Source organism: Octopus bimaculoides, chromosome 1 (assembly GCF_046866305.1).
Source record: "Octopus bimaculoides isolate indiv1 chromosome 1, ASM4686630v1, whole genome shotgun sequence".
In the NCBI taxonomy this organism is placed as follows: domain Eukaryota; kingdom Metazoa; phylum Mollusca; class Cephalopoda; order Octopoda; family Octopodidae; genus Octopus; species Octopus bimaculoides.
Window position 1 is genome coordinate 95,901,592 of NC_142928.1, and position 8,058 is coordinate 95,909,649.

General features: G+C 35.1%; 1 protein-coding gene across 2 annotated transcripts in view; it reads right to left on the reverse strand.

Moving 5' to 3' along the window:
* Nucleotides 1-3,239, reverse strand: part of LOC106876016 (UPAR/Ly6 domain-containing protein bou) — a 69,577-nt gene extending 66,338 nt beyond the window's left edge. Inside the window, exon 1 of one of the 2 annotated variants that reach the window (XM_014924386.3) lies at nucleotides 3,013-3,239. The gene's annotated coding sequence lies outside the window, so the exon portion shown is untranslated. Of the gene's footprint in view, nucleotides 1-1,838; nucleotides 1,928-3,012 lie in introns of those variants that run through there. The other variant, XM_089354307.1, reaches the window with a different exon arrangement.
* Between the last annotated feature and the right edge of the window lie 4,819 nt (nucleotides 3,240-8,058).

An 8,058-nucleotide genomic window follows, 5' to 3' on the forward strand; every position in this document is an offset into this window, starting at 1 on the left:
ATGACTGAAACAAGTAAAAGAGTAATAAAAGAGTATATATAATGTATGTATATGTGTGTATATATATATGTACACCCACCCACACACACACACACACACACACACACATATATATATATATATATATATATATATATATATATATATATATATATATATATATATATATATATATATATATATATGTATGTATGTATATATATGTATGTATATATACAACACATATACGAAAACATATACACACATATATATGTATACAGTAATCCCCCGAATATTGCGGAAGCTACGTTCCAAACATCCCCGCGGTAGGTGATAATCCGCGAAGTAGAAATAGTACTGTACTGTATATTTTCTTTTATTATTTTTATAATTTGTATATATTTATGTTACTATAAAGACAAAACAACACCACGGAGGAATCGACGTAAGCTGAAATAATAAACCGCGATAGGTGAACCGCGATAGGTGAACTGCGATAGGTGAACCGCGATAGGTGAACCGCGATATGGAGAGGGATTACTGTATACGTATAAAGTATATATATATAGATATATACACACACACACATATATCCATATATATATAGTTGTGTGTATATATATATATATGTGCGTATGTGTGTGTGTGTGTGTGTGTGTGTGTGTGTGTATACATATGTAAGTATACATACATACAAACACACACACACACACACACACACACACACACACACACACACACACACACACACACACACACACACATATATATATATATATATATATATATATATATATTTACATATATATATATAAACATATATACATATATATATATATATCTCATATTATATATATATATATATTGTTGTAATTCAGGATGGTCACACGCACTGTAAATTCGTTCTTCATTCATTTATTACTGTTCTTATTTGAATTCATGTCCATTGTCCGGAAATCTCTCGTCACACATCTGTGACCTCTTCATCGAACAGTAATAAAAAAAAGACCATCCTGAAATACAACAATATTTGTTTCAGCACAGGGTTTCACATCAGGAATACTGCAACACAAATTCATAAACACATATATATATATATATATATATATATATATACCCATGCTCATACGCACGCACACACATACGCGCACTCGCGCACTCACACACACACACGCATACAGATATACATATATATATGTATGTATATATAGAGATAGATAGGTAGATACGTACATACATATATATATACATACATATAGATATAGATACATACATAAATAATTGTATATATGTGTGTGTACGTATGTGTTTATGCATATATGAATGTATGGGTATACGCTGTGGTGTATATGTTAGTGTGCGTGTACGTTTGTTTTTACATATCTACGGATATAAGTGTATGTGTAAATATACATACATACATATATATATTTATACATATATGTAAGAATGTATATACAAATAGACACCCATATACATGTATTTACATATACGTATAGAAAGTGAAGGGAAGATAAAAATAAACAGATCGATATATATATATACATATATATACATATATATATATATATATATATATATATATATATATATATGTTTGTATGTATCTATGTATATATATATGTATATACATACGTGTTTATATATACATATATATATATATATATATATATATATATATATATATAGAGAGAGAGAGAGAGAGAGAGAGAGAGAGAGAGAGAAAGAGAAAGAGAAAAAATAGGTAGATAGATAGATAGATAGATAGATAGATAGATAGATAGATAGATAGATAGATAGTTGTTTTTATATGTCTATTTAGAAATATATATATATATAATAAATATTCGTTTACTTACATTGCAAAGTCGATTTTGTAGATTAAATTTCACTGGTATTTTTAAAAGGCATTAAATATATATATATATATATATATATATATATATATATATATATATATGATTGTCTGATCAGACAAGTAAAATGATGCACTCATGTGTATTTATGTGTATATGGGTTCATGAGTATATGTATATAAGCTGCAGTTTGTATGGGTGTGTGCGCATCCTTTTGTTTTTACATATCCAAACATATGTCTGGGAAACAAGAACATGTGTGCAAATTTGTCGGTTAATTTACACATGCATTTTTGTTATTATTTCCTATAATGCGTGTATTGACGTTTGTGAATGATTGTACTTTAATTAACTTGAACCTTGGCTCAAGTTAAGGAACTTTTTTTTCTTTTTGTATCTATTATATATATATACATATAGTGTTAAATTGCTTTCCACAGATGTAATTTGTATATCATTGGGCTACAGAAGAATGCATCATCATATTTTAACCTGTTTGGTTATATGCATTTTGTTTGTGGGTGAATATGTTTGTACTGAAAAGTTTTATTAGATGTAATGCACTTTAAAATACCGTGTATTTCTTTCTTTTTTTTTTTAAATTTAAATTGCAAGAATGATTTTACATTGTATCTTTATATGATTCCTTGCTATTGAATGATGTCCGAGACAACAAAACACAAGTATTTGGTATAAATATGTATATAAACGTTGTAGAATGTGTAGGCCTGGGAGAAAGAGACAGAGACAGAGAGAGAGAATGAGCGAAAGAGAGAGAGAGCGAGATGATGAATGATTTTTAGGGAGTTCTTATGGTCTAATAGTACCACTGTCCGATGGGTCATATGAATTGTTACAGTGCAATGACTCAGAAAGTTTTTGTTAATAACATAGAACTTATTATCATATCGTTGTAAGAGCCATTATTGTCGTTTATGTTGTCGTTATTGTTGTTGTTTTTGTTTTGCCGGGATCGTTGCTCCACCAAATGCCACAGAGAAGGGATGGATACAAAATGAATTGAACGGTTCAGCCTTTAGGATCTCATATTTCCGTAATAATAGAGAAATAATGGTTGATCAATAAAAATTTTGGAGCGGTTGCTGACAAAATATCGATCAGAGAGAAACATACTGAATGTTATAGAAATAGAGAAAAAGGAAAAGGGAAAACATACTACAAACAGCCAAGATGACGCTGTTTCTGTTGTTTTACAGTAAGTTCTTCAGCTCACTTAAGCATTTGACGAATGGGCGCAGTTTGAAATAATGTTCAGCAAGCTTCTGTGTAAAGGGACCACTTAGGGGAAGCGAAAGAAAGAAAGAAAGAAAGAAAGAAAGAAAGAAAGAAAGAAAAGAGAGAAGAAAATAAAACTCACTGGCAAGAATTTTACAGGAGAAAGACAGAGAGAAAGAGAGAATGAGTGCGAGAGAGAGAGAGAGACAGACAGAGAGACAGACAGACAGAAAGAGATGTGGAGGGAGGGAGAGCTAGCTTGGTTTTAATTGAATGTACAGTGAAACGACGTGATGTGCCATCATGTGTATACAAACTACTGTCTGTGTCTATGAGCTTTTGTTGATGGTTCTTACCGATTCTTGCGTGTTGGATGGAGGAGATTGATGATGTTTTAGTGCTATTATGCGATTATATCTCCAGCTGTCTGCCCTTGTGTGCGTGTGTATGTGTCTGTGTGTAAGTGTGTGCATGTAAGTTTGTATATGTGTCTGTATTCTTCTGTGTTCGTGTATGGGGGTGCAGAGAGAGAGAGAGATTGTATGTGTTTGTGAATTCCTATATGTATCTTCGAGGTGTTTTTTTTTTGTGTGTGTATGGGGGGAGGGGTCTGTATATGTACTGCCAGTGATAATTATGCTCAGTTATTTTCACACTTTGTATACGCAAAGCTTATATAGAAGATTCGGAGAAGTTTGTAACAACCTGAAGAATTTTAGCATCACCGGGGAAAAATTTGCATAAATAACCACTTATTGGTTTCAGATTTTGACACAAGGCCAGGAAGTTCGGGGAAAGGTGCTAGTCGATTACATTGAGGCCCAGTGCTCAACTGGTACTTATTTTATTGACCCCAAAAGGATAAAAGACAAAGTCGACCTCGGCGGAATTTGAACTTTGAATGTAAAGAGGGACGAAAGCATTTTGCCCGGCGTTTTAACGATTCTGCCAACTCGCCCACCAAAGAATAACCACTTATTAAAACAGGGAATTAGTAGAGATGAAGGACTTTGGTTAGAAGCCTTGCAGTATGAGTTTAAATCCGACAGAGGTCAACTTTGACTTTCACTATTTCGAGGTCGATAAATAAAGTACTAATCCAGGCGGTGGATTGCTTCCGATATCCGTTGTGGCTTTGTGCGTTCCAAGTTCAAATCGTGTCTCTCGACACCGGAAAAAGCAAAAGGAAAAGTGGGTTCTTTATGGATCCAACAAAAATGGCGAGTGCTCGGCAAGCCCTTTAAGCAAGTGCCGAGTTTCTTTACAGTTTACCACCCTAGTGGCAGCACAGTAACCAGCAGGAAAGGATGCGGCAGGTCTTAAAAGTCCTGAACGATTTCTCTCTTCCTCTTTAACCTCTCTCCTTCTCTCTCAGTTATTAAAAACAAAACATGAAAGCGAAAGCCGGAATACAATTATATATATATATATATTTCAAAATATAAACAATAATAAACCATAAAATAAATTTTTATTTTTGAAAATGAAATAAAAATGTTTATTTTTGCATAGGCGTAGGAGTGGCTGTGTGGTAAGTAGCTTGCTCACCAACCACATGGTTCCGAGTTCAGTCCCACTGCGTGGCACCTTGGGCAAGTGTCTTCTACTATAGCCTCGGGCCGACCAAAGCCTTGTGAGTGGATTTGGTAAACGGAAACTGAAAGAAGCCCGTCGTATATGTGTGTGTGTGTGTGAATATATATATATATATATATATATATATATATATATATATATATATATATATATATATATATGTGTGTGTGTGTATATGTTTGTGTGTCTGTGTTTGTCCCCCCAACATTGCTTGACAACCGATGCTGGTGTGTTTACGTCCCCGTAACTTAGCGGTTCGGCAAAAGAGACCGATAGAATAAGTACTAGGCTTACAAAGAATAAGTCCTGGGGTCGATTAGCTCGACTAAAAGGCAGTGCTCCAGCATGACCACAGTCAAATGACTGAAACAAGTAAAAGAGTAAAAGAGAGTATACTTCCACTTTATTTAAGTTTGAAAAGTTTTCTCCTACGTTTTTTTAATTGCAAAGTCTTTGATCAGATCGTCTCTATGACACCATGACCACCTCGAAATTATATATCCGACCATATAAACTACTTTGAATATGATTTTAGCAACTTTAAATTGATTTCATTCGTACCGCAAACAGTTTCACCATTTCTGTGGAGCCCCTCCCCCCTCCGCCCCACTTCCCTTGATGCCCTAACCATGTGCTTACTTTGCTTAATGGTTAATGGAGCGCTCTGGTACGCCGTGCGCAAGGCCTTACAAGAAAAATAGTCGGAACAGTGTTTAAGCTGGAAAGACGGAGAAGTAGACGAGTTACAGCAAAGACACTTACAGATCTAGACTTCGCAGACGATATTGCTCTTATCTCTGAAGAAATGCATCGGACTCAGGAAGTGCTCAGCAGAGTAGAACTTGAAGCTGCAAAGATTGGCCTGTACTGTAACTCAGATTAGACTGCATATCAGACATTTGATCAAGATCCCGAGCAACCAAATCACCTCTTTGCAAGAAAAGAAGTTGAGGAAGCTTCTAATATTGGTGCTTGGATGGAAAGTAGGGAAAAGGACTCTGCTGTCTGGAAGGTACTTGCTTGGAATATGTGTCACAAACTACATAAAATATGGAGTTCTAAGATGGCACGTAAATTGAAAATTAGGTTGTCCGTTTCCACGGTAGAATCACTTTTGTTATATGGTGCAAAAAGCTTGGAAAACAAATAGATGGCTGTCACACAAGATTGTTGAGAATTACTCTGGATGTTACATGGAGAGCTCACTTAACCAACGAGCAACAGTATCAAGATCTACCCAAAGTAACTGAGGAAATGCAGCAGAGAAGAATGAAAATTGCTGACCATTGTGTCAGGCACCAGAAGAACCTGAATGTCAACTGGTCTCATAGCAATAAGTTGAAAGAAGAAACCACAGGAGAAGAAAACGTCTAACTTATGTGGACAATTTGCTTCAGGACAGTGGAATGGCAAATGTTGACGAGTTAAGAACATACAGAAGGGGTGGGGATCGTGATGGACGGTGTGCTCGCGTGAAATCATCGAAGCAACGTCTGGAAGGACGGCCAAACTAAAAATAAACTTCTAGTTTACCAGAGTGCTATCTATTTGCTGATTTTTGCCAACCATCATGACTAATCATATCATATAGCTATAGTTCGTATTCTGTTTAGTTGCGTTGTCGGCAATAGTTTCTTATTGAATTTTGTTTTATTATATATATTGTGCTGTGCTGTAATATCTTTTTCTTTGTTTTTGTAAATACTAGCGATAGTTTACGTTTGGGTATTTCATATTGCATTATTTCGAAAAGTTTGTTTTAGACATGTTTTATTTCTATAACCAGAATACATTTAGTCCATATAATATACCTTATATTTAGTTAGTTTACTTTTACTGGGGATTAAGTTATATTTATTGTGAAGAACTTGTTTTCGTATTGTATAATTTCGTTAGCTGAATTATTTGAATATCGGATATTAAACAGCATTTCTTTCTCTAATATTATTTGTTTTTTGACGAAGACTTGCTTTTGAAGAAGAAAAATCTGAAAGCTTTTCTGAGTAAGAATTTTTTATGCCTGAAATTTCATGATTACGTGGGCATCTGTTTTCACAAATCACAATGCTCAAGCACGCCAATCCACGTTTTACTGCCTCTTTTAAGTTTAAAGCCGGCTAGGTAGGACATTGTTGATCTAACCACAAAGCCACGACTTCCCTCCTGAACTGTAAACACTGTACTTCATTGTGTGCTTCCCCAGCTGATATTACCTTCCAAAGGTGTTACAAAGTCAGAGCATGCCATAAGATCGGGAGTTTTGCAAAGTTGTTGTACTATGGCTTAGCACTTATTTCAGACTTATTTGCATCTATTTGACATTGACATCAAGCTAAAGTGGGGAGCACCAAGGTGCAACTTTTTGTCGATCCTCATTGCACCGACCTTGCTGCATTATTGTTTATATACATCTGCAAGATGTTCAAAACCTGGTTACGCTGCCAGAAATATTCAATAAGGGATGACTTAGATGCTTCTAGAACATGTTTCAAGGATGCATGACTTCCGTATTAATGTAAATCCAACCAACTATCTAATATTAGCCGGGGGTGGGAATACATATTACTCTCCTCTCAATAACAATCACAAGTTGACTGGTTCCATTTTACATAGCATATTCTGTGATAGCTTATAACTTTCAGCTGTCCATCCATCCATCCACACACACACACACACGCACGCACGCACGCACGCACACACAAACAAACACACATAGTATCTACATGCATACATACCATTATTCATCTATTATTACATACGTACATAGATATAAGACAATAAAATGTATGCCATGCTTGCATCGATTATCTGTGAAGAATGCTTGCATTCATTAAGGCTTTTATGATTGTTGCTAAATCAAAAATATTGCCCTCCCTTGTATGTTTAACACCAACACAAGGGGCATCTTCAAGCAGAATATAACCATGAAAGTAGCAGAATGCTAGCTAGTATGAATCATCCTTTAGTTGTCATTAAATATGTAAGACCCCAACTGTGTCAGCCAGACTTTGAGGAGGGATTGAAACGAAATAGATCTTATCTTTTAACCGTCCACAGAATTATCGATGGCGGCTTACTAGCAACAGACATAAATGACTAAATTCCATCACAGCTTCTTTGAATGTGTAGCGCTGAAGCGAATGAATTCTATGAGCCAATAGCTTGTTGGTTGTGGTAGATACGCGAGTTCGAAATTGCTAAAAGAATTATACATAATTATCTTTCACGAGTGTGTGTGTGTGTGTGTGTGTGTGTGTGTGTGTGTGTGTGTGTGTGTGTGTGTGTGTGTGTGTGTGTGTGGTGAATACATACATACTCAAACAGATAGATAAATAGATAGGTAGATAAGTAGATTGGAAGATAGAAAGGTAAACAGGTAAATAGGTAAGTT